The 27,926-nt window shown below is 44.3% G+C and overlaps 1 protein-coding gene and 1 long non-coding RNA gene across 3 annotated transcripts in view; one reads left to right on the forward strand and one right to left on the reverse strand.

The window, feature by feature from the left end:
* Nucleotides 1-3,737, reverse strand: part of CWC22 (CWC22 spliceosome associated protein) — a 54,162-nt gene extending 50,425 nt beyond the window's left edge. For both annotated transcript variants that reach the window (XM_074967701.1, XM_074967699.1), the window contains exon 1: nucleotides 3,675-3,737. The gene's annotated coding sequence lies outside the window, so the exon portion shown is untranslated. The remainder of the gene's footprint in view (nucleotides 1-3,674) is intronic.
* A 258-nt stretch (nucleotides 3,738-3,995) lies between these two features.
* On the forward strand, nucleotides 3,996-26,896 carry LOC141996035 (uncharacterized). The gene is made up of 3 exons (XR_012641470.1): nucleotides 3,996-4,306; nucleotides 20,145-20,215; nucleotides 26,798-26,896. It is a non-coding gene; the product is annotated as an uncharacterized LOC141996035 (long non-coding RNA).
* Nucleotides 26,897-27,926: the final 1,030 nt, after the last annotated feature.

Here is a 27,926-nt window from a genome sequence, read left to right on the forward strand (position 1 = left end):
AGCCCACCATCCCAGGGCTAAATCCCAAAGCCTGAGCCCCACCACCCCTGGGAAGGTGGGGAACTCACTGGGTGCTTGCTCCTCCAGCGTTGTGCCCAAGGTGTCTCCAGAGGGGAGCAGGGCCCAACCCCTACTGGCAGCCCCAGCAACCAGCACCAAGGCAGGGCATCCAGGAGAAACAGGAAGGGTGAAGAGCTGCTACTCTTCTCCCCCCCCACAGCCCAGGAGGCTGTGGCTGTAATAAAAGTCCCTGGTGGCCGCATCCAGTAAGGACAAATGCAAAGTACTCCACTTAGAAAGGAACAATCAGTTGCACACATACAAAATGGGGAATGACTGCCTAGGAAAAAGTACTGCGGAAAGGGATCTGGGGGGTCATAGTGGACAAGTTAAATATGAGTCAACAGTGTAACACTGTTGCAAAAAAATGCGAACATCATTCTTGAACTATTAGCAGGAGTACTGTAAGCAAGACATGAGACGTAATTTTTCCGCTCTACTCCGGGCTGATTAGGCCTCAACTGGAGTATTGTGTCCAGTTCTGGGCACATTTCAGGAAAGATGTGGACAAACTGGAGAAAGTCCAGAGAAGAGCAACAAAGATGATTAAAGGTCTAGAAAACATGATTTAGGGGGGAAGACTGAAAAAATTGGGTTTGTTTAGTCTGGAAAAGAGAAGGCTGAGAAGGAACGTAACAGTTTTCAAGTACATAAAAGGTTGTTACGAGGAGGAGGGAGAAAAATTATTCTTCATAACCACGGAGGATAGGACAAGAAGCAATGGTCTTAAATTGCAGCAATGGAGGTTTAGGTCGGACATTAGGAAAAACTTCCTGTCAGGATAGTTAAGCACTGGAATAAATTGCCTATGGCGGCTGTGGAATCTCCATCATTGGAGATTTTTAAGAGCAGGTTAGACAAACACCTGTTAGGAATGATCCAGATCAATGTTTCTCAAATGCGGCCACCAGGGGCTTTTCTTGTGGCCACAGCCTCCTGGGAAGTGATGGGGGGGGGGCAAAGCAGTTGTCCCTGCCTGTTCCTTCTGGATGTGCCACCTTGGTGTTGATTGCTGGGGCTGCCAGCAGGGGTTGGGCCCTGCCCACCTCTGGAGACACCTGGGACACAACCCTGGAGGAGCAGGCATCCTGGGAGTTCCCCACCTTTCCAGGTGTGGTGGGGCTCGGGCTTCAGCCCTGGGATGGTGGAGTGGCAGGCTCCGGCCCTGGGGCTTCAGGCTCTGGCCCACCCCCCTGGCAGCAAGGCCTCATCTCCTGGCTGCAGTTGTCCCTGCCTGTTCCTTCTGGATGTGCCACCTTGGTGTTGATTGCTGGGGCTGCCAGCAGGGGTTGGGCCCTGCCCACCTCTGGAGACACCTGGGACACAACCCTGGAGGAGCAGGCATCCTGGGAGTTCCCCACCTTTCCAGGTGTGGTGGGGCTCGGGCTTCAGCCCTGGGATGGTGGAGTGGCAGGCTCCGGCCCTGGGGCTTCAGGCTCTGGCCCACCCCCCTGGCAGCAAGGCCTCATCTCCTGGCTGCAGGGCTTCAGCTATATCCCCAGGGCTTCAAGCTCCCTCCTGGAACTACATCCCTCAGGTTTCAGACTCTGGCTCCCCGCTGCCTCCCCCACCCCTCATCGCCCCTGGCCCCTGCTGCCTATCCATCCATCTCCCCATCCAGGGCTTAATTTGTCCCCAGGGATGCCGGGGCTGAGTAAGTCTGCTGTGAAAAGTGTTACTATCCCTTTTCACAGCAGAGACTTGTTAGCTAGTTGGGAGGCTGTGAAAAGTGATATTAACAAACGTACAAAAATCACTTTTCACAGCAGCAGACTTACTAGCTAGCAATAAATAAATTACAAGGATTTTGATGTGCCTATTTATTTGTTTCTCCTAAAGTTAATTAAGTATTTTATGAAAAATTGTCAGAGCAGCCACCAGCAACAGTTGGTGGCCGCACTCTGAGGCCACCAAAAATTTTGGCAAGGAGTTCCACAGGTTGACTGTGCGTTATGTGAAAAAATACTTCCTTTTGTTTGTTTTAAACCTGCTACCTATTAATTTCATTTGGTGACCCCTAGCTCTTGTGTTATGAGGAGTAAATAACACTTCCTTATTTACTTTCTCCACACCAGTCATGATTTTATAGACCTCTATCATATCCCCCCTTAATCATCTCTTTTCCAAGCTGATAAGTCCCAGTCTTATTAATCTCTCCTCATACGGAAGCCGTTCCATACCCCTATTCATTTTTGTTGCCCATTTCTGAACCTTTTCCAACTCCAATATATCTTTTTTTCAGATGGGGCGACCACATCCGCACACAGTATTCAAGATGTGGGCGTACAATGGTTTTATATAGCAGCAATATGATATTTTCTGTCTTATTATCCCTTTCTTAATAATTCCCAACATTCTGTTTGCTTTTTTGACTGCCGCTGCACATTGAGTGGATGTTTTCAGAGAACTATCCACAATGACTCCAAGATCTCTTTCTTGAGTGGTAACAGCTAATTTAGACCCCATCATTTTATATGTATAGTTGGGATGTTTTCCAATGTGCATGACTTTGCATTTGTCAACATTTGAATTTCATCTGCCATTTTGTTTCCCGTCCCCCAGTTCTGAGAGATCCTTTTGTAGCTCTTTGCAGTCTCCCTGGTAGCTACAGTAGTTTTGTATCTTCTCCAAATTTGCCACCTCACTGTTTACCTCTTTTTCCAGATCATTTATGAATATATTAAATAGGACTGGCCCCAGTACAGATCCCTGGGGGGCACCACTATTTACCTCTCTCCATTCCTAAACCTGACCATTTATTCCTACCCTTTCTTTACTATCTTTTAACTAGTTACCAATCCATGAGAGAACTCTTATCCCCGGACTGCTTACGTTGCTTAAGCAGCTTAAACTTCCAAGTGAAGACTGACACAGTGATTTGTGAAGCCTGAAAACAACCTGCAAGCTCCAGTCTCTATTGTTCCTGCAGTTTTACCTGCTTTTTTAGGCTACATCTATACTACTTGCACCTCAGCAGCATAGCTACATAGAGCCTGAAGGATTTTTCCTTCGAGGTCATTATTGCACCTTTCTGAGAGGTAACAGAGAGTTTGATGGAAAAAACCTTCCCTCCACGTAGCCGTGCCTACACCGGGGGTGAGGTCGAGGTAACTACGGTGCTCAGGGCACGACACCGTTCACAATCCTGGGCGAGATCGCTTGATCGCTGCGATTTTTCAGGGTAGAGCCGGCTTTTTAGTGACCGAGAGGCGCCAGTTCCCACCTCGGACACTGCCGGCCCGTGAGCAGCGGTGAAGCGGCGAGGAGCCCATTCCGCAGAGGCGGGTGCTGCAGCGTGGGGAGCTTGGACCAAAGACAGGCTCGCGAGGGGCCGACCTAGCAGCCGGTGCATTAACGTGGGCGGCCCACTGCGATAGCAGCGCCCTTTCAGGAAAAGGGGGGCTGGATGGGCGCTGAGTCTGTGCGGATACCGGGGAGATGCGGGGAAGGGATAGGCGGCGAGCATCGGCCCCGGCCACTCGTACCAAGGCAGCCCATCCCCCGCCCTCACCATGCTCCACACGCAAGGTGACAGAAAGGCCCCGGCAGGGGAGAGCAACCGCCGCGCGAAGTGGAAGGGGAAACGGTGAGATTCCCCCCCAGTCAGAGCTTACCTCAGTCTCCCAAAGGCCACCATCCTACCGGAAGTAACTTTACTTCCGGTGAGACGCGGGGGCGGGGTTTTCCTGCCGGAAGTGCAGTAACACCTCGTTGATCTTAATAATTTTAACGGTATTTATTTGGTGTTAAACCGAGTTAATAATAGCGAAAAATAAATGCAGAAAATAACCCAATCCTCAGCGACCCCCACAGCAGGCGGGTTCTACGTCAGCAACATGGCGGCCATGGAGCCTCAAACGGCCGAAACGACAGCTCCCAGCGTGCAGTGCGACCTGAGCGGAGGCGGGGTTGCGCGCGACCGGTTTCCCGAGGTGCTGATGGGCGGCCCCAGGGGACGGGGGTCCGGGGATCCTCGTGTGCGCTTGTGGCTCTGGGCTCCCTGCCGTGCCCGCACCAGGCGGGGCCTGTCGCCGCCCCGGGCAGCAGCAGCCCCCGCAGAGAAGCGCGCGGTTCCCGGCCTGGGGCTCAGGAGCCCGCTGCTCTCGAAGGCTGAGAAGCTTTGCAGCTGCTCAAATGCTGCAGGCCACCTGCCGACCTGGGGGTCCCTGGCTCAGCACGAGCAGGGAGGGGGAGTTTAAAAGCTGGCCCCATTTTTGGATTCAAATGAGCCGCCCCCTTAAAAGTAGTAAGTAGAGAGTATTTTAAGAACCGAAGGAAGATACGTCCTAGGTAACTCTACCCCTGGGTAGGGTAGGTGTGACATGAGCTTTTTAGGGGAACTTGCATGTTGAATTTTGGAGGAAGGGTTGTTGAAAGTCAGGCTCTTTGTGAAAAACTAACTTCAACCTTAACTATGGAGCAGCTACTGCTATGCCACAGCAGAGCATGCTGGTGATTCAGACTGTTCTAGCATTAGTCAGGTCACAGCACGCAGAAGTGGTGACTATATAGTCCATAGGTAGTATGGTAAGAAAAGCAGCTGCCTCTCTAACATCCCCCAGAAGAAACCAATTCCACTGACAATTCCTCTGCTGCTTCCCAGGCCCGGGAGTGGAGGGAAATCAGGCATTGTTTTTTTGTTTGATTGGTTTTTAAAGTTTAGTTTTATTTTATTGGTTCATCATAAATCACAAAATCATATATAAGCCTTTTGAGGTAGTGGTTGATTGATGGTTAGGGCTTGTCTACTCCTGGAAGCTAATCAGAATAGCTATTGTGCATACATTACCCACATACCTATTCCAGAATAGCCCTAATAGCTTGCCAAGTGCATACTTTATTCCAGAATCAAAGTAACTGATTATTCAGGAATAATTAGTGTGCTTCCAAAGTGGAGGAATTATTCTGGAATAAAATCATTTTTATTGTGTAATGGCATCCATATAGTGAACTACTGCAGAATAGCTTGTTCACAGTAGCTCTTTTGATCACAATAGCCCCATGCAATTTTGTAAGGTGGGAGAGAAGTTGGGGGGGAATTACCAACAGCTGATTTTCATTGTACATAGAGCAACTTGAAAATAAATGATTTAATGTAAAAACATATTATAAATGCATTTGTTGCTGCCTCCAGGCATTTACAGCTAGACTGAGCCAGAAAATGTTTGTGTGTGTGTGTGTATTGTGAGGTGTGAGGAGGGAGGTCTGGATGTGGGATTAGTAGGAGATGAGGAGGGAAAGGAGGGACATGGAGGGATGGTGTGTAGTGCTGTACTCTTGTAGGGTGGCTCTGGGGGAGGAAGGAGTGTAATCCACACACCTTGTGGGTGTGGTGTTCTGTCCCATCTAGCGGCACCGGGACCACTTAAAGAAAGGGATAGAGAGATTGAGTCTGCTCTACAGCCTTAGCTAACAGCCATTTGGCTTTTAGCTCATGCGGTAGAGGCTCATGCACTAAGCTCCAGCGGTCCCGGATTCGATGATGACTGGGGTCTGTCGGTGTTACAAGAGCACAGGGAGGGAAGCAAAAAACAGACTGAGGAAGTGGTGGTGGGATAAAGATGAAGTGAGTAAATCATGCATGGACATGGTGCATAGAAAAGAAAAAGGGCAGGGAACTGGGTGGTGCACAGAGAAGGTGTAGAAGGGGGTGCAGGAGACTGGGGCAGGAAAAGAGAGAGAGTGTGACGGGTTGGATCACAGAAACCCTCTGGGGGCTGCCAACTGATGTGCCAAGACTACTTGTGCCCCTGCTTTCCTGCCCTGGCAGCTTGGGACTTCGGTGCCCTGCCTGGTTTGAGCCAGACTCGCTAGCCTGCTGCAAACCTAGACTCAGGTCTGAACCACATCCCCTAACAGCTGTAGGCTTAATTGAAAGCATCTTAAGAAGTGTTCCTGTCTTTAACACTCGGTTGCCCAACTCCCAATGGGGTCCAAACCCCAAATAAATCCATTTTACCCTGTATAAAGCTTATACAGGGTAAACTCATAAATTGTTTGCCCTATAACACTGATAGAGAGATATGCACAGCTGTCTGTCTCCCCCCCCCCGTATTAATACATACTCTGGGTTAATTAATAAGTAAAAAGTGATTTTATTAAATACAGAAAGTAGGATTTAATTGGTTCCAAGTAACTTTTGAAGCAGAACAAAGTGAATTACCAAGCAAAATAAAATAAAACACGCAAGTCTAAGCCTAGTACAGTAAGAAAACTGAATACAGATAAAACCTCACCCTCAGAGATGTTCCAATAAGCTTTCTTTTACAGACTAGTCTCCTTCTAGTCTGGGTCCAGCAATCACTCCCACCCCCTGTAGTTACTGTCCTTTTGCTACAAACAGAAGCTCTACACAAAAGACTGATGACCCATCCCAGCTGTGGATGTACTCCAGAGACTTGATTTGAACCTGCAGTTTATTCCATCACTGCGACAAGCCTGAACTAAGAACGTTGCCATTATTGTATGTAATTGATTCCATTTAACCGATTCTAGCTCTCACCTATATCTTTTTCCTTTTATGAATAAACCTTTAGATTTTAGATTCTAAAGGATTGGTAACACCATGATTTGTGGGTAAGATCTGAGTTGTATATTGACCTGGGCCTGGGGCTTGGTCTTTTGGGATTGAGAGAACCTTTTTTCTTTTACTAGGGTATTGGTTTTCAAAACCATTTGTCCCCATAACGAGTGGCACTGGTGGTGATACTGGGAAACGAGTGTCTAAGGGAATTGCTTGTGTGACTTATGGTTAGCCAGTGGGGTAAAACCGAAGTCTTCTCTGTTTGGCTGGTTTGGTTTGCCTTGGTGTGCATAGAAACCCCAGTTTCTGCCCTGCTTTAAGCAATTTGTCCTGAATTGGCACTCTCAATTGGGTCCCACCAGAACCAGCATCGTTACATAGACTAGAGGAGGTTCATGGATGAGGCTTTGCAGGTACACAAGGGGAGGCATGAACAGACTTTATAGAGGGTGCTGGGAAGCAGGAAGAGGCAAAGTAAGAGGAACCAGAGGCTTGGTGACTATGAGAGCATGGGAGTGAATAGGCACAAAAGGTGGCAAGGAAAGGTAGAGATTTTATTCATGTTAAGGAGTTTAAACAAAATGGGCCGAAGCTCATTACTCTGTCCCATTTCAATGGTGCAAAGCAGCCACAACTGGCTTAAATGAACTTAAGGGGAATCCTTTTGTGACACACAGCTCTGTAGTTGAATGGTGTTTAAATGAAAGTCTCATTAGTGTCACCAAAATGAATGTAGGCAAATATGTCTAGCTCGACTCAGAATCAGATAAAATTAAAGCTATCTTATGTACCTGTATGGCTCCCATTACCATAATAACTGTGCCTCTTAATCATTTAATATATTCATCCTCACAACAACTCTCTAAGGTAGATGGGGAATTGAGGCACCAAGATCATACAAAGTATGGAGTGGCGCAGGGAACTGAAACTGGGTCTTAGGCTCATACCCTATCCACTGGATCATATTTCCTTATCTTCCTGCCTCTGTTTGTAAAATTTAGAAACTTTTGTTGAATACAATAGCTAAAAAGTTCTCTTAGCACTCAGCAACCACAAAGCTGATTTGCAAAACTCTAGCATCCAAAGTCTGGTCTGGATAACACACCCAGAGGAGCCAAAACATAAACTTTACTTGTTTCACAGTAATCTCTTCCCTGAAAGCTCAGTCTTATTGATATGCTGTGTTGATAATTTGTACTTTGAGTTGAACTCGGTCAGATGTACTTGTGACACTCTGTACCCCATGTACTCGACTTTTATATGGTTATGATATATTTTGTACAAAGTATGCCTTGTGAGGTATCATTTGAAAACTCAATCTGCTGATTATTATTATCCTGTTCAAATGTATAAAACACAGCATGCGAAATTATTATATTTTGCTGTATGATTGTTACTGAAGTACGTTGTCGTTCTGGGTAACACCCATGAACCAATTCCTCAGAGACAAAGGCACACTGGCATGCCAGGAAAGTGCTAATGATCTGTTACAGGGGAGTTGTAAACAAGAAATTTACAATTAATCTGAAAGACAGTTTAGAGCAGGGGTTTCAAACACGCGGCCTGCAGTCCGCATGCAGCCCGCAAGATTATTTTCTGCAGCCCACCAGTTCCCCATGGCCCTCCCTGTCCCCCCAGCATTTACCTAGAGCGGCTCCAGCCTGGCATGCGCTGGGGTCAGGGCAGGCTCCCTCCCTGCCTGCCCTGCCCCCGCGCTGCTCCAGGAAGTGGCTGGGACCTGGGTGAGGGGGGGCACAGGGGTCTGTGAGTTTGCCCTCCGCCCTCCGAACCCCTCCTGCAGCCGAACCCCCTGCCCTGAGCCCCCTGCTGCACCCCAAACCCTTCCTGCACTCTGACCCCCTGCCCTAAGCCCCCTGCCGCACCCCTCCTGCACCCCAACCCCTGCCGCACCCCGACCTCCTGCCCTGAGCCCCCTGCTGCACTCCACACCCCAACCCCCTGCCCTGAGCCTACCATGCACTGTTTCACTGCAGTGAGGGTGTTGTAGCAAATGCATCACATCTGTGTTACAGTGAAAGCTTATGGATCACCTGGCCACGCTGCACACCTGTGTTCTTGCTGAGTCCAGAATCCCATTCTAAGAAGTGGTGTTCTAAGGGGTAAATAATGACGAGGACAGGAAAGTTATGGCCAGCAATCAGGATCGGTTGGTAAACTAACTCCATCCAAACAAAATGCATTTTAAGACAACCAAATGCAACATGATATATCTAGGAACAAGGAGTGCAGTCCATACCTCCAGAATGGGGGATGGTATCCTGGAGAACAGTGACCTGAAAAAAAATTAGGGTTCTTAGTGGACAGCTCAGCTTCCAGTGCAATCCTTGGATGTATAAACGTAGGAGTAGAGAGGTGATTTAAACTCTGTTTATAGCACTGGAGAGATCAATACTGCATACAGTTCTGCTGTCTACATTTTAAAAAGGATGCTGAAAAATTGGAGAGACTACAGAAAAGAGCCACAAAAATCTGAAGGCTGGAGAAAATGCCTTACATTGAGAGGCTTAAAGAGCTGACTCTGTTCAGATGATGAAAGAGAAGACTGAGAAGTTACTTGATTACAGCGTATAAGTCCCTTCATAGGGAGAAAATACTTGGTACTAAAGAGCTCTTTAACATAGTGGAGAATAGCAAAACAAGAACCAATGGCCAGAAGCTGATGCTGAGAGGTAGTTTGGCTAAGCAGAGGACTATCTTTTTGTTCTGTATTTGTACAGCACCTAATGTAATGGAGTCCTGCTCCAAGACTAGGTCTCCTAGGCACTATGGTTATACAAATAATAATAAGTGGATGAAACTTGGATCTACCCCATTATTAAGAGATCTGGATTCTATTTCCAGTTCTGCCAGAAATGGCTTTGTGCAGTCTCACAGATCTTCAGTTATCACATCTGTAAGATGTGGGGATATTTGCCTGTCTGCTAAGGTAGGGCCATGAGGCTTTGTTTATGATCTCGACTCCTAGACCAATGCACCTTTCCCTAGGCTAGAGGGTATTTGGATGGGCTTTTAAAAATTGCACCCCAAAGTAACTACCCGAGGGTGGCCATGATAGCAGCTGAAAATAGGGCCTCTGTAACAGGGTCTCCCAAAACCCATCTGTCTTGGCCCCTGCCTCAGTTTCCCCACTGATGGTAAGTCATAAGGCCTACCCCCTAGCCGGCTGCATCAGTGAAGTTCCCACCAGCATCTGTATTTCCTTCCTTTTTCCTAGGGATAGATTTATCACACAAACACTGCTCATCATTAATCAAAACGGATAAACATTTCCTGCCACCTGGCCCTGCCTAAGGCCTATGCTTCAGAGGGCTGTAATTACCACTGCTACCTACAGAGTAATATTCTTAACCAGGACTGTTAGCTGTCTGCTATGACTAGGGCCCTACCAAATTCACGGCCATGCAAAACGCGTCATGGACCATGAAATCTGGTCTTTTGTGTACTTTTACCCTATTGTATACAGATTTCACAGGGGGAGGCCAGCGTTTCTAAAACTGGGGGCCCCAACCCAAAAGGTGGTTGTGGGGCAGGGCTCACAAGGCTATTGTAGGGGCATTGTATTGCCACCTTTACTTCTATGCTGCCCTCAGAGCTGGGCAGCTGGAGAATGGTGGACGCTGGCTGGCCGCCCAGCTCTGAAAGCAGTGCTGCAGCCAGCAGCAGTGCAGAAGTAAAGGCAAGTAAAGGTGGCAATGCCATGCCATGCCATGCCATGCCACCCTTATTTCTGCATTGCTGTTGGCAGTGGCGCTGCCTTCAGAGCTGGGCTCCCAGCCAGCAGCTGCAGAGCTTCCTGCAGCCAGGGGAGGTTCCTGGAGGTGGCTCTGACCCACCCCCAGGAGTGGCTCCTACAGGGGAAGTGGAAGTCCTGTCCCTCACCAGTCCAACCAGGACCAGCAGCTGGAGCCCTTGTATGGTAGGAGCCCTTGGCTAGGGCACCCCCAGCCCTGTCCCTCCCCAGCTCCAGGCCCAGCATCCTGGCACTTGGGGCTTAAAGGGGCCTTGGGCTGGCTGGGGGGGGGGGGGCGGAGTGCGGGTGCCCAGCTCTGAAGGCAGCTCAGCCACCAGCAACAGTGCAGAAGTAAGGGTGGCAATACCACAACCCCTCTACAATAGCCTTGTAACCCCCTGCATAGCCTCCTTTTGGGTTGGGACTCCCCTGGTTATATACCAGGGTGAAATCTCAGATTTAAGTATCTGAAACTGTGAAATTTACAAATTTTAAAATCCTGTGACCGTGAAATTGACTGTGAATTTGCTAGGGCCCTAGATCTGACACATTCTTCCATATCCATCCCCTAACCCAGCACCTCCTGCCCCATTCTCTCTCTGCCTTCAGATTGCCTTTATATCCCAGCAGGCTTGACTTTGAGTCACAGTCTTCTATCATGTGACCTCAGGACTTATTCTTTTCATCTGGGAAGTTAGGCTAAGCCTGGAACAGGATGCTGCTTAAAGGCCTTCTCACCCTGCCCTAAGAGGTGCACACTGCCCCACTCATTTCAGTAAAGGCCCTTCTCTAACTCAGCAGAAACTGCAGATTATGTCATCTTGTTTAGTAATATTTGTATGGTAGAGAGAGTCATTATCTGGGATGGAGGATTGTGGGAAAGTGTTATTAAAATATTGGTGGCCTAAAAGGAGGTCATGGCTTTGAAAAGTTTAAAAAGCCCTGGCCCTGCTGCCTCTTCAGTATTTACATCACTCCTGAATTTGCTCCCAAGTTTTCTATGGCAATGTCACCTGCTTAACTGGGTGGAATCTGTCCCAAAGCCTAGAATTCCATTGGCTTTAAAACAATCTATTGAAAGAGGTCAGATGAAAAAAAAAAACGTTACCTGGGAGAGGCCTCAGAAGGCCCTGCAAAACTGCTGAGAATTTAGTTTAATTTCCCCTCAAATTAAACCTACAGTTAGAATGGGGGTGGGGGAAGAGGAGGGCTTTTTTCAAAGCTTACCACTGGTATAAATTGGCATAATGCAGGGGTGGGCAAACTACAGCCCAGGGGCCACATCCAGCCCTTCAAATGTTTTAATCCGGCCCTCAAGCTCCTACGGGGGCATGGGGGCCAGGGCTTGCCCGGCTCCATGCCATGGCTCCTGGAAGCAGCAGCATGTCCCCGCTCTGGCTCCTACGGGTAGGGCAGCCAGGGGGGTTCGGACACTGCCCCGCCCCTGCCCCAAGCGCCGCCCCGGCAGCTCCCATTGGCCAGGAACCCCCACCAATGGGAGCTGCAGGGGCGGCGCCTGCGGACAGGGCAGCATGTGGAGGCCCCTGGCTGTTCCTACGTGTAGGAGCCAAGAGGTGGGACATACCGCTGCTTTTGGGAGCTGCTTGAGGTAAGCACCACCCAGAGCCTGCACCTCTGACCCCATTCTGCGCCCCAACCCCCTGCCCTAATCTCCCTCCTGCCTTCTGAGCCCCTTGGTCCCAGCCCAGATCACCCTCCTGCACCCCTAACCCTTCATCCTCAGCCCCACCCCAGAGCCCACACCCCCAGCTGGAGCCCTCACCCCACCATAGATCCCAACCCCCTGCCCCAGTCTGGAGCTCCTTACCACACCCTGAACTCCACATTTCTGGCCCCAGCCCAGAGCCCTCACCCCCTCCTGCACTCCAACCTCCAATTTCATGCATTCATGGCCCGCCATACAATTTCCATACTTAGATGTGGCCCTTGGGCCGAAAAGTTTGCCCAGCCCTGGCATAATGCTATTGAAGTCAGTGGAGCTACCTCAATTTATACTAGCAGAGAATCTGGCTCACAGCATATAAAAGTTTACTGGGACTGTGAAAGATAATATAAAGCATGTTACGAACCACTTAGGTCAAAAAAGAAACAATGCTTTGTAAGGTCTTAAAATGCTTACATCTAATTTTAATGTTTGTGGAATAATGAAAATTATAAACTATTGGAGGGTACAGTATATTAGGGTCAGAAAAACATTAATTCAGCAAAGAGCCAGATGGTTTTTTGCTGGTACAGCTGCAGTTCTGAGCTGCTTTGTAGGAACCAGAGATGTAAGACCTTTGTGACAGCTCAGCTGATTCTGCAGTCTGCTAGCATCAGAGTGTGTGTGCGCGCGCGCGTGTGCAGTGGCATGGGATTTGTGTTGGGGGAAGTTTAGAGGGCAAAACGGTAGGAGGAATGTTAGAAGAATTCTAAAAATTTGTCCTTTTTAACAGAGGGAAGAACTAGGTCTAAACCAGAATAATTTTGATGATCTTAGAATACTCTTGCATTATGCTTACTCACAGCAAAAAATGCTGTAGTCATGACAGTCAGCTAACTAGCTCATTTGCATTGTTTCCCACAATAATTTAAATTTACTTGAATGTACTGTATTTACAGCACAATATACTATACCATCACCCCAGGAGCTGTATGTGGAGGGGTCCACGGATCTCCCTGTAACTCTTTTTTTTAAGATCTACCCTTCCTTTCTATTGGAGTTCAGGGAGTGGAACAGGGCATCAGAGAGGGTGAACCATCTCCCAGAATCCATGGATTTCCACATGAAAATTCTGACCGGGAGTAATACAGCTAAAGCTGTATTCTCTTCCAATTAGTCCACTCTGTGGCAGCTCTGCATATGCAGCGAGACTCAAATCAATGATACTTTGTGTTTTTGGCCCCCTGGGGCACTGCAGTTGGATATATATTCGAGCCCCTTCTGGCTGCTCTAATAAACTGTGTATTCTGCGTATTACACCTTCAATGTAGGAAGTTGCTTTACCTACCCCTGAGGGGGCAGAGATTTAAGATGGATGGTGTAAACTGGTGGCTGCCTCATCAGCTCAAGAAAGAACCAGTTCCACACCTAAGTTCAGGCTTTGCTTTAGGGCACAATTTATTGTTCAAACATAAAAATTCATGAACAAAGCAATTCCTATGCCCAACATGGGCTGCAGTCCCCAGAGACTCTCAGCCTGCATGCCCCCTGCTGGGTCATAGGACAGGCAGTAGTTCTTAGCCTTTTCGTGGCTCTTTTACTCTATCACAGCTGGTCACAGTGAGACACTCTTCCATAGATATTACATATTTGCCTTTTAACTTGAACTAAATAAGGATAGTTTAGACTGACAGTACATGCTTTGCTCTTTTTATATGGAGAACACAAAGAAATCTTGAGTACACTTTTATCTTCTATCCATGCCAAAAATCTAGGTGGTCTCATGTATATTTGTAAACAAATTTTAAGCATGCTTTGCAAGGTCTTAAAATGTTTACATCTCATTTTAAAGTGGAATAATGAAAATAATAAACTATTGATTTTGTAAAGCAAAGGCATTTCAAAGCTGAAGGACAGGGGTGCAACAAAATAAGCACATTGAGGAAAAACAACTTGACAATAAAATGTATTACAGATTTTTGCAACACAACCAGTGAAAAAATTATGGTTGGGAAAAAAATGCTACATGACCAAAGTGCGGTAACTACCTCCTGAACTATGACAGGGTATATGCAATTTGTTTTGAAATGGACAGAAATAAAAATGCTGATGCTAAGAAAAGCAAAATGGTAAAGGTAGTTATAGAAACAGGACAATGAATGTTCAAGTTGGTGAGAAAGTAGAGGTGCAGAGTTGTGGACTATAAAAATCAAATGTAATGATGCAAGTTTCTGAAATGACATAGTAAAAGACTATTGAAATGGTGCAGAAAAACAAGTTAGAAAAATACAAGACAGAGGTACTAAACCCACAGTGCAATCAAAGTGGTCAAGGGAGGAAAGTAAAATGAGGGAGTTTCATGAGTAGCTCAACATATTTTGAAGTGAAAAGCAACTGAGGATGGTGAAATGAAAATGCTTTTTTAAAATAGGGATTATAAAAAATTAAGGGCCCCACTGAGTGCTCTTTGGGAAGAGAAAATTCCTGCTGAAGTCCCTTTGAACATGAAGAATGGTGCAGTATGAAAGTAATTCTCTAATGTTACAAATATGACATTTTATTTCTCATAATCAGACTGTTTCTAATGGGTCTTGTTACTTTCTGTAAATAAGTTATTCTTAAAAGCTTTTGAAATGTTTGAGTATTTTGTGATAAGCTGATCATTCTTGGTTACTGGAATATTTAACAAACTCTCATGATAATTTCAGTACATTAGTTTACTTCCTTCATTGATTCAGTAGATCTACAGTCTTGAGTCTTGGGCTTGAAGCATAACTAAGGTTGCTAGTCTGTCAGGGAGGTCACAGATTCCATGACTTTCTGGGACCTCTGCATCAGTGGTGTGGCTGACCCTAGGGCTGCCCAATCGGGGCAGCCCCAGAGCCTGTCACATCTGCTGCAGTTTGGCCGGCTCCAGACAGCTTGTCTTGGGGGATGCCGGAACAGCAGTGGTCCTGGGAGCTGCCCCGGAGCAGCCGTCGTGCCCCGGGCTGCCCCCTTCCTGGAGCAGCAGCGGCACCCTGGAGCTCCCCGCCCCCCAAAAATCCAGCAGCAATGCCCCAGAGGCCCCCAGCGCACCTAAGATTTAGTCAGGGGCAGGGGTGAAAGTAAGGTAAATTACTTACCAGTATGGGGGCCCGGCCTTGGGCGGAAGGGGCGGGGCTGGGGGTCAGCTTCCCCCAGCCAGCCCTTCCACGCTACCTGGCCTGCGCCGCCTGGGGCTCTGGCTGCGATTTAAAGGGCTCGGGGCTCCGGCTGCTGCCGCTTTAACTTTGGCTGTGTACGGGCCGGTGCCAGTGGCCACTTCTCACCGGTACACCGTACTGGCCCACTTTCATCTCTGGTGAGGGGTATTTATAGTACAAGTCATGGTACAAGTGAATATTTGTTTGTCAGTGACCTGTCCATGACTTGTACTAAAAATACTTGTGATTAAAACATAGCCTTATGCATAACCATTGACGTCACTGGAAAGCTGTCCGTTGATGAAGGTCCATTCTGGGAATGCTGCGAGGCCTCTGTTTTCTGAAGATGTTGGTGAAAGAGAGTATAGGTTAGTTCAAAGCAAGGCAGGCATATTTGTTAATCTTAATAATGAGGAGGAGAGCTTGTAATTTATAACTGCTTTATTTGTGAGATTTGTTGTCGATATATATGTACCCAGAGCAGTGTGTGGGCACATTTAAAAAAAATCCAAATATATACATAGAATTAAATTTACACTTTAAATTTTGTTTACTTTTGGAAATGTAGAGTTGCGGATTGTCAGAGTTCTTCTATGACTAGACTACTGAGATATATCTTTTAGAAAACAGAATGCACTTAAACCCAGATCCTACAAACACTTGGCCATCAATCAGACAAAGTGAGCCACATTTTGCCTACGTGGATCTCTTTGCAGGATCAGTGCTATAATGGAACCTCTGTCCAATGGAACTATTTACCTGATTGAAGTTAAGCATGTGCATATGTGTTTTCCGGGTTGGGGCTTTAGTAATTATGGGATTGGCTGGGGCCTTATTACTTACTTTTTCCATGAAAATTTTGCTTTGTTATTGGATTATCACATTTTTCAAGGGTAATGGAGATGCTTGATTATATGGTTTGCAAATATTAACATAAATATATCATGTCACATTAAGCTGTGTTTGATTCTACCACCTGGTGCTGTGTCATGTCACAAACTGCAGTGACATGACAATGTTATATAACCAGATGTTTTGAAACACAATGAACTGTAAGTAACTTCCCCTCCCGCATTTTTTTAATGCGCACTCACAAAATCTATTAGGAGGTACAAAATCTGCGTCTTTATAATATTGATGTTTGCTGGCTCAAATTTGGTGCAGCATTTTAATCACACTTACCCACAGATAGAGCCAAGCTACAAAGTTCATATCTGAATTTTGAACCTCCCTCCCACTCAAAGTTTGAGGAGTGTTTGGGTTCAGGTTTTGGGTTTGATCATTACAGATAGGTTAATCATACTATTTTAATACAATATCCCAAAGCGTGGTACTAGAGACCTAGAATGATGGTTCCATCCTGCCTCAAAGATACTACAAACTAAGGCCCAGAATCTGGCAATTCAGTCTGTACAGGTGGATTCATGCTCCTGTGTGGAGCCCCATTGTTTTTAGTGGTGCTCCGTGCAGGAGCAAGGATCTGCATGTACAGTATGATTTTCAGGATAGGGGCCTTAAAAGACAAAATACATAACAAGAACGTGGGGAAGAGATGAAACATAAAACAAGGTGGTTTGAAGGTTATGGTCCACACATATCTTGTGAGTACCATACTTTTTGTTGTCATTTTTCTGTCTTCACTTATTTTTAGCATTTATATTATAATGTAGCCTCTCCCATATCCCATATACATATACCCTCTACTGGGATCTCTAGCAGTAACAAGACACACATTCAGTGTGTCTGTGGGTCCCCTTTTAAAATAAAAAAATATTTAGCTCAACCCCCCCATCTAAAACCTAATCTACTTCTAGGGTTCAGAAATTTACAATCTAAATACCCTGCTCACTTTTGCAGGTGTTGCTTTCCCACTTGCAAAGCACTTGGGAGTATGAAAGCACAAATCCCATTTATCTGGGAAACAGATGAACAGCTATTCACATAATAAAATATGGCAGGCCAGCATAAGTGGGTGACCTATATATGGTCACCTTTTCCCATTAGTATCTCTCACAGTTGCTGCTCTTTTTTCAGTGTGTGTTTTTTTACTTTTCCCCCACTCCTTTTTTCCACACAGTCTCTCCTAAGCAAAACACATAGGGCCTGATTCTCTGTGTGGCTTATGAATAGGCTGCAGTGTGTGCTGGGGGAACAAGGGTGGTGTTAAGTCACCTGCAGGCTTGCACTACTCTAGGGGCGAGTGGTGGAGACTATGCCGCTGTGTGGCACTGCCAGCTAAGAATATCAGGAGTGCAGCAGTATGCTGCAGGGAAAGGACATGGTCAGTATGCCCCCTACGCCAGGGGCTGACAGAGGGGCTGGCACAGATCCTTTCTGATAGCATATCACCATGGGAACCTCCTTTCCCCACAGTTATTCTCCAGGGGCCAGTTCAGCTATCTCTACAGCCTTTATGCTGCCAAAACATAATGTAAGACAGAATTGGGCTCGTTTTCATGACATATGTAAGCCACAATGTTTCAAGCATGCCTTAAATTCGACAAAATGACTTTGCCTGTCTTTAATGGACTTCTAACTTATGTCCATAGGGAACTGAACAGTGATCAGATAGTAACAACTATTAGTGACAGCTAACATGGCCTAGATTTGAAATGGTGGCCTATAACTGAAAGGTTCTCTCTCATTATTAGTTCTCTGAACCAGCTAATCCTCTTGTTATACATCTGGGCCTGATTCTGACCTTGCTTACACTTGTTTTACCCCCACAGTGAATCCACTGACTTTAATGGGATTACTTTTGATTTACACTGGTGTAACTGAGGACAGAATCAGGTTGTGTCTTAATAAAAAGGCACGCTAAAAATGTATTGATTAAAAAACCTAGCTAAATGTGTTAGTTGTCCTCAATAAGACTAGATTCAGCAGCTGTAATATGCCTAGTGCATTCCATGCACAGCACTGTCTCTGTGGTCTAGTGATGTTACATATTTTAACAAATCTATTTTCTTTGTTAATTCAACTGGGAAAAAGTAGATTTGATAGGACACACTAAGGTATATGAACTAATTTCTTCAGTAACCGCTTGCCTTGTTATATTGACCCTTCAAAGAAGAGATGTGTAGGGTGAAGTACTTAGCAGCAGTGAAGGTGACCTTTAGTTATTTTTCCCCTCACTTTTGACTTTCAGTGAATGACTTTTGATTTTAGATGTAATGAAATACCATTTAATTATTCTTCAGCCATCACAGCAGCATGCCTCACATTGCAGTGCCGTTAAGGGAAGTCTATCCTACTGAGAGCACCTCACAGAACTGACTTAGGTCCCTGCTGAAGTCCAATTTTAAAAAAATAACTTCTATTGACATATTAGCTGACAACTATATAATTATAACTGGAAGTAGTTAAGTTGCATCAGTTCCCAGGGGATTTTGCCTAAACTCTGGCTTCTGTTACAAGCCAGGTTCCATTAAGTTTTCCTGCAGGTTAGCAACCATGCAATTGCAGCCAATGGTATATTAAATCACAGACATGTAAAAGGTTCTTCCAACTTTGATTTCTTGATTAAATAATTCAAGAAACAAAGAGCTTATCAGAAAGTTAACTGATGAGAGATAACTCATTATCATGCTTCAGACATCATAGTGCAGTGTAAGAAGCCCATTTACATTACTGATGCACATTTTCGGCCAAACTTTCAAACTGCACAAGCAAAAATGGAGGCCACCTTTTAATCTGATCCATAGCTCATAAAAATGTCCATATTTTGATTCACACACAAACAGCAAAAGAAAATAAACATTTGCATAATGCTCCCTCTAAATCTACAACACTTCTACCAGGAATATTTCTTTCATTCATAAGAACTGGTAGCCAGCTACAGCAGTAAGAGTAACTGACAAACCAAAACCACACAGGTTAACACTCAGGGCTGCTTACTGTCAACATCAGTTTCCCACCCTTTTTAACATTACCCAGGACTGTCCAGTAAACAAGCCGAAGCTTGCCTCAAGCTGAAAATATAATCACCAAAGTGGAGGAATACTATTTTTTTTCTTGTATGCTAAAGAAAATATAAGCATTCCTTTGTGACCACACAGAGCTGTTGCACATATACAAAACTATAAACTAGACTGAAAATATATAATTAAAATTAGTTTCATGTTACAGATTATGCTGTGTAAAAAGAAGCTTTAAACACAGATACTCTTGGGCTGCTTAACGTTATTTATTAGATCTGGGTGAATAATAAAAATACACAAATATTTGTTCCAACTTTTGTACATGTTCCCTTTGGCCATGTTTGCTTTTCTTTGAATTCAAACTAGCTAATAACACAATTGTTTGCAGTGTAGGAACTGGAGGAAATTGCTAGGGTGACTTAAATGGTGTTTTTACTAAGAGATTTAAAGCAGTGAGTAGTTACATACACTTCACCCTCCAGAATAAATATGCTGTGTGCTCCAGGGTTGGCTCCCCCTCTTATGGTCTCATCTTACACCTACATCATTGTTTTAGAATACCTGGTACTCCATGTCCCCTGTCATGTTTTTTTAAGTCATTGTGTGGCATCAGGATCCTCAGGTTCACTAGACTGGGGAAGTAGTGTGGTCTAGATCAGAGATTCTCAAACTTTTCCAAAGGGTCGATCACATTTTAACAGAGATATTCTCCTTTGTGATTGTCTGGATCACATGCCTCCTTTTTGTGATCATACAGCCTCCTCACAGCAACTACAATGTTTGCTCATATGGAAAAGTGAAAGTGTACATTGTTAACTGTCTTTCAGGTGATAAGTGTTTTTTCCTTCTTAAAAAAAAGTGATCCCAACATTCTACCTTGGTTCTTTATTCCATCTCTCCCCCAATCCTTCTGTTCTTCTCTCTCTGCTCTGGATATGCTTCTCTGCTACCTCATCCCTTTCTTTGCTTCTCTTCGTGCACATTTAATTCTACTGTTCCCCTGGACTTAACTGCCTGATTGCCTTTGTTTCTTCTCCCCTAGACTCCTGATCAGTTGCAGCCTCTGCAGGTGGCTCCAGGTTCCTTCTCCTTTTACGTAACAGCAGCTACTAGGTGAGTCAACAAGGTAAACTCCTCTTCCTTGTTTCCGGTTGCCTTTAGTTTGGTTAGAAAGAAGAGGATCAATAGACTATGAAGAGGTGAAAAAATGGGGGGGGGGTGACATTATGGGTAATTTCCTTTTTTCTTCTTTTTTTACATTTTGTCTTTTAAATAGGTTTATGCCAATTATCATTTATCTGCACCTGGAACTGAAAGGGTGGATCTTTAATGTCTCAGGAAAAAGCTTCTGTATGACTCATGTGGGCTGTTTAGCTTGGGTGGTATGAAAAAGCTTTGAATTACTTACAGCGGAATCTCTTGTGGAGCACTGATTGTGATGATTGCACATTACAGGCCAAAAATTCATTTAAACCTCATGAGCTAGAGCACATTGGACTCCATGTTAGCAGAGAATGGTGTGCAGGTGTTGTAATATCAAAATATGTATTGACATTATCTCCTGATGGTCATATAAACTGGTATATGATGAAAGAAAGATGTATGTTTGAATGAACCAAGTTTGGTAAGTTGTCCAGGAATCTTTTCTTTAGCTCTCCAGAGGAGGAAATGGTGCGAGAAAGATCAGGTTTGAGTAGATATAGGGTTGCCAGTTTTGGTTGGACATATTCCTGGAGATATCATATAACAATCTTTAAATTAAAGATTAATCTTTAATTCCTGGAGACTCCAGGACAACCCCAGAGGGATGGTTATCCTAAGTAGATAACGAAGGCTGAGAAGAAAGATACACTTTGATGAAGTGGCTGATTGACTTTAAACAGTGACTGTAAAAATGACTACAGAGGGAAACATGTTTATTGTTTTTCAATGACTCAAACTCAAGTTTTCCTAGTTTACAGGTTATAACATCATTGTTTTAAGGGCCAGCCCTACAAACTCAAGCCTGAAAGCCCAACAGTATTTGTCAAGCTGTCTTGAGTGGCTCAGGAACGTCAGTACCAACCTCAGGGAAGACTGTTAAGAAGAAGCAAGGCGCACACACCCCAACATTGGTTGAGAGTTCTATCCTTAGATTCCACCATCCAAGTATCAACTCTGAACTCCTCACGCACTAAAACAGCCTCAACACGGAGGCACAGATAGTCCCCGTAGGTACTCCAATCTATCTTTCCACCTAGGCAAGCTTAACTTTGTGACACATGGTCACTTACACCAAAAAAAAAAAATCACAGTAATATTCAGGTTACTCCCAGTCTCAAAGGACTGGTCACTTACCCCAGCTCAGTTGCACCTCAGATCTCACACCAAAGACAACGCTTGTCACCAATTCTATAATAAATTAACTAGGAAAAAGAAATAAGCTATTTCCAAGGTTAAAGCAGGTAAACATACAGACACAAATGAGTTACAGTCTTAGGTTCTGAAAGGTAATAGAGGCTGCTGTAATATGCAAGCTCTATATGTCCTCTAGGGCTAACTCAGGCTAAACAGCTGGTGATCCCTTGCTTATGCTTAGAAATCTTGACCTCCCGAAGTCCAAGCAGCATAGAGATATAGTTTCTTCCTGTCAGGGATTTTTATTTCCTTCCCCCAGAGTTGAAGCTGATGGGATGAGCCCCAATGCACATCTCCTTTTCATGGGTCTGGGGGGTGGGAGCAATTAAAGTCTTTTGTCCTTTGATGTTCCACAATGGTTTGTCTGGTGTCTATGGGCTTTCTTTTGTTGGGAAGGAGATACCACCTCCTGTGGTAAACTAATATTTCACATTTAATAATGGTTCTCTCCTGACTGTGGGGTTTACAGTTTCAGAGCATACACTGTTACAGAGCAAACACTTAAATATTACCTTATAATGTAGATATTATGTGAGATTAATGCATGTAACAATTTACAAGCATTTCATAAAATTTAAATACTGAACACATTTTAAAAAATCCAATACCTATTTTACCAATAGTAACAGATAGGTGAGCCAGACAATTTTCCAGCTATGCCTTTGTCAGTGTTCAGTTGAGCCCTAGGGGCCTTGGCATGAGCTGGCACCTGGTCCGCCGCCAGCACCACAGTATTATCTCTAACTTGCCCATCATGACTAGTAATAAATATTCAAAATACAGTTAATTCTGCTGTTGATGCATACATCAGAATAGAATCTTGCTCATTCTCTTATGGCTTCGTAGTGCTAACAGTAGTAAATAATATTCTTTATTTTTGTCACTGAAGCAAAGAGCTCTTATTCCAAAAACACACAGGCAGCAGATCTATTGGATAAGATGCCATTTTATATAGACGCTTTTCTGCCCATAACCAAATTTGAACTGCAGAATTCCTTTTCTTTGATTTTAGTTAGATTTGTAACTGCAAGTGCTTAAGTGGGCGATTATCCAGCCAACATGCAGTCCATTTTTAATTATATACATTTTGACAATACAAGTGGTTATGTGCTTTACTAGATGCTTCACGAACCCACTGCAATACAATATTGGCTGCTGGCAGCCACAAATGCCAGTGAACTCTCTAAGCTTTCACTCTCTGCTGTGCAAGTAATTTTTTTCCTGACACTCACTGTGTGAACAGGTGTCAAATAAAGAGGCATATGGCATAAACGCTGCAGTGCCATCTCAGAAGAAGGGCTTCCTGCAGCTGAATTGCCCATGTAGTGTTATATGGCCTGTCTATTTCAATGTACTGTAAGATAGTGAGCAGAGAGATGGGACATTTTTTGGCAGAAACAATCTTGAGAAAAAGAAAAGGAAACCATCATTCTTCATTGCTTCTAAAATAGATATTTATGTTTCACATGGGAAATACCTCTGAAAAATGAGTGTCTGTTTTGAAAGCAACTGAATAACATGAAGACATAACATTCTCTGACCAGTTACAATACATCTCCAGCAGTCACTTTCTGTCTGATTGATGGAGGGTAGAGGGTTGGTTGGGTGAAGGAGAGGCAGGGAAGGTCATTTTAGTATTGAAGGCTGATTCCTAAGGTATGTCTATATGGCAAAAAACCCACAACCTTGCAGCAGAGATTCTCAGACTCTGGGTCTATAGCCTGGGGTTTGCGCTATGGTGCTAAAAAATAGTCCTGTAGCTGTTTGGGCTTGGCCTGGTGCTCAGGCTCTGAAGCTCAGGGAAAAGGGTGGGTTTTAGCGCCCGAGCCAGAATGTCTACATGGCTTAGACAGCTATTTTTAGCACCTCAGCATGAGCCCCAGAACCCAGAGTTTGTAGATGCAAGCCCTGAGACTTGCTGCCGTGTTTTGTTTTGTTTCTGTGTAGACATACACTTAGGAATGAGAATCTAAAGATCTTTAACTCTGTGTCCTGTACTAATCTGCATTATTACAAGATGGAAAGCTGCAGTGCATCAAAGAGATTATTTTCCATTGTGCGTCCAGAGAAAAGTCACAACAGAAGTACAGAATACAGAACCAATAAGGAAAAATATAACAAACTTCCTGATCACCCAGTAAGAGACAGAGTAATGTGTGACAGATATTGCAACCACATGCAGTATTAAGTTTATGAATCACTATGGGCCAGGGACTGTATGCAACTCTGGGGGTGGAGGGTTGCCACAGCTCCAACAATTAAAAACAGTGTGTTGAGTGGTGATTAGGAGGTAAAGACCTCCAGAGAGTACCATACCTGGTTCAGATGGGATTTTCCAGCGACCTGCAGACAAAGAAAAGGCTTTTGGCATTAAAAAGGCTGTGTATAGATGACACACTGGGCCTTCTTTTGATTCAGTGAACTTACAGGACTCTCTATCCAAGGAGGAGCTCCAGCCCTTACAGAAGGGTTGGAAGGGCTTCAGCTTACTAGGACTCCATAAGACTGATGGGTAGCCTCTGGGAAGCTTTTAGCATGCAAATAGGAACACTTTTTGTTTTATATTTTCTCTGTAAAGCTTTTACCCTAAAAATAACTGTATTTTGCTTTGTGAAGGCTGGCTGGCAACTGATATACACTGTTGTAGCCCCTGGAGAAAGGTTAACCACAGGTGCCATACCCTTGTCAGACCTGCTGGGGAAATCACAGTGAGGTATAGAGGGACTGCAAGCCTAAACCTCGGGTCTGGAGGGAGAGACACCCAAGTCTCAGCCTGAGAGAGATGATGGCTGGGAACCTGAAACCTTAAGTCAGTGCCCTTGAGGGCAGCTGTCAAAGATGCAGTTAACCCTAAAACTGTGACATAATTTGTTTTTTAAACACAAAGTAGGATTAGATTCTTGTTTTATAGTAGACTCCAAATCGCATTTAAAACAATTTAAACCATAACACTGCCAACAGATCCTAAGCTTCCCTCCCACTGCAGTCGATTTGAATCCAAGACAAGACGAACTTGGTGATTCAGATCTAGTTCTATTGTGGGTCAAGCCAGAGCACCTCCCAAATTTTGGGGAAATTCAGATTCTGATTCAAACTTCACAGCTTGGGACCATCTCCAATTGAAAAACATTTTAAGGAATAGTGTCTCATACAACAGTAACACCAAACAGTTTTATAGCAGCAGTGCTGGGTTTAGGCTACTGCAGATCCCAGGACTATGGAAGAACTACAAATAATGGGTCCCGAGTAAGTACAGGAGGCAATCTTTCTCATCTCATGAAGGGCTCTAGTAGTGTATTAGGGCACTAGGTCCAATGAATGCTCCTCAAAAATGTCAGTGCTTTGACACACTATTTGATAGAGATAAGTAAATCATATATAAATTATCTGTCTTTGTGATGGGTGCTCTACTTACCACTAGGATGGTCACTCCTGGTTACTCTGGGGAATAGCTCGCCGGTCAACTTCCTTTCCCCACAGTTGTACACCGTCTCTCTGCCTTTCTCTCTGGGTCTGCAACACCTCTCTTGCTCCTTGAGCTGCAGCCTCATCTTAATAATTTGGCCCTCCAGGCAAGTCACAACCCATGTTTTCCCCTTCCAAGGTACCGAAGTCTTCCTTCAGTAATCCTGGGCAGTCTTTCCGTTTACTGCTGCATAGAATCACTTCCTTGGTGGCTAACAGAGGAACCCAGGCCCACCCTCTATTCTGGGTTCTGGCTCAGGGAGCCTTTAGTCAGCAGTCAAAGGTCTGTTCCCTTTTAGACCTTACTGCCTTTCCCTGAGCCCTTTCCTCACCAAGCGGGACTCTCCCCTCTCTGGGTTTGCCAGCCTCACAACTCCTTCCGCCCAGGGAGTAACTTTAGGCTACGGCCCCAAAATACTGCTCCCTTCTCCCAGTGAGTGACTGCAAATTTTCTCAGCAGCCCCTTCTGCTTCCAATGTCCTGGCTTTATAAACCAACCCAGCTTGTTCCTGTTCAGTGGGGCTCCCTCCCTCAGTCAAGGGATTACTTAGCCACCTGATTCCCGTCAGATGTGGCCTGTCAGGTTAATTAGCCCCCTTCTCAATCTACATTAACCCCTTCAGGGAAAGTATGGGGTGAACACCCCATCACACTATCTCTCTATATAATGTGTCTATATTAGAAGGCATTTTTAAGATGCTAAATCCAGTTCACATGCTAGAGCTCTGTTCTTTAAAAAGCTGCTAAATGTTAACAGGAAAGAGTATTGCATATCACTGCTATGTTCGTTATATCCTTCCAAAAGTATCACTCATTCACCCTTTGTTTACAGGGTTAGCACTCACTCTGCAGTGTATTTGGTGGTTAGGTTTATTGTGTCATTATCCTGGTGGCATCCAGCTGGACAGATTTATGGCCTGGGGCCTAATTCTGCTCTCAGTTACAGCACAGATAAATCTGAAGTAACGTACTACCAATTCCACTCTCTCCAGCTGAGAAGTTAGTCAACAGCACTGGATAAAATATCACCAGATATACTGAAAACCAACATCCTGTGAATACAAAATTCTCATTTGCGAAATTTCAGTCAATGTTTTAAAAAATACACCATCGCAATTGGAAATCATGAAGGCGGCAGGGAAATGGAAATGAACTACCTTCTGCTACCTCCTATTATTTCCTCATTTATTTACATAAGTGAAATGCTCCCTGATCTCACAAAGCTGGTGCACTAAATATAAAAGCAAATTTGTGCATTAGGTTATTTCCCCTGAACTCAAGTAGATGTAGGGGGAAAAAAACCCACCCCCCACACTGCACATTACGAGAAACTATTTCTTTAGCAGTACTGATGCACTTTATACAAAAAAAGCCGTGACACCAACTCAGTCTAATGCAAGTTCTTATAGTTGATCTTGAGGATGAATATCTGAAATAAGTTAGTGGTTTGGTCTCTCATTGTACATAGATTCACACTCAGTTCACTTTACTCACCTTTGACTTTCATGGAGCTACTCACATGTGCAAAGTTGCGCACAGAGCAGGCTATAGAGCGACAGCACTTTCAACCAATGAAACACAAGATCGAAGCATCATAAAAACACATACTGACAATGTAGTGAGACAAGAACACTTATCTAGCTACAATTCAAATCTAGGACATAGGATGAATATCATCATACAACACTAGCTAGTGTCCTAATTTTATTCTGTTAAAAACTTATGCTACAGCTTCTCCTAGTCTCTATGTTATTACTGGTGATTGCCCAACTGCGACCAGAAAGGTGTCTGCTTGAAACAGAATTTAATTACAACATATGGCTTTTTTGGCAGGTCCATCAATTATTGTGAAAGGTGGCCTCTGGAATACTATAACCTAACCCGCAACTCCACTAAAATGCACAAAGCAACAGCTACTTGCATGCTTTAAAAAAAATAAATAAAAATGTGCATTGTAAGAAATTGCATGTTTGTTGTAGCTAGATGGTGTTTTAGGATGATTTCATTTTCTTTTGGGATTGTCTGTATTTGCGAGTTATCTGAGAGATTTACTCATCTGTAGGAACAAAATTTTAAGGTAATCACAAGCCAGTATGCTGTACTCTCAATTGACAACTAACAGCTTGAGACATGCACAAGGATTAAGGGCACCAAATATCACAAACTGCAAATGTGCTTCAGTGTCAGCATATGTTACACACGCACAGGTGGTCTGTTTTCACCACAATAATAGACTCAGACCTAAAATATAATAAGATCCAATTCATGGGTAATCAAAAATAGAGATTATATTTTCAGATCAGGCAAATTTAGAACAACGTTCTATGCACTGAAAACATTGAGATCAAGAACAATTCAACTGAGACTAATAGTAATTAAACCAAATCTAGAGACTCTACCATTATAATCTTGGAGACTTCCAGAAGGAGAGAAAGAATAACGTAGCTAGCACAAATCCAAATTCAACAATTCAGTGCAACACATGATTACATGTACTCCCATTAGTGAGCCATAAGAAAAACAGTCTTACAGGCCATATTGTTTTCCCATGACAGTTTTTGTCTTTATGCTTGAAACGATACAAAGTAAAGAATCATCTCTATTGAACTAACTGGACTGGCTCCTCAGCTGTAAATTGGCATAGCTCCATTAACTGCTACTACAACTGAATAATAGGGGCTTCCTCTCAGAAACACGTTAGAAATAAACAATACTACAAAAAAAGCAACAACTGCAACACTAAATCAGGTTTCAGAGTAGCAGCCGTGTTAGTCTGTATTCGCAAAAAGAAAAGGAGTACTTGTGGCACCTTAAAGACTAACAACAAATTTATGCTTATACGCGAATAAATTTGTTAGTCTCTAAAGGTGCCACAAGTACTCCTTTTCTTTTTGCGAACACTAAATCAGTGTATTACCCTGGTAGCAAAAAGCTTAATACAAATGACACATACAGTTAATAT

This window comes from Natator depressus, chromosome 11 (genome assembly GCF_965152275.1).
Source record: "Natator depressus isolate rNatDep1 chromosome 11, rNatDep2.hap1, whole genome shotgun sequence".
Taxonomy (NCBI): domain Eukaryota; kingdom Metazoa; phylum Chordata; order Testudines; family Cheloniidae; genus Natator; species Natator depressus.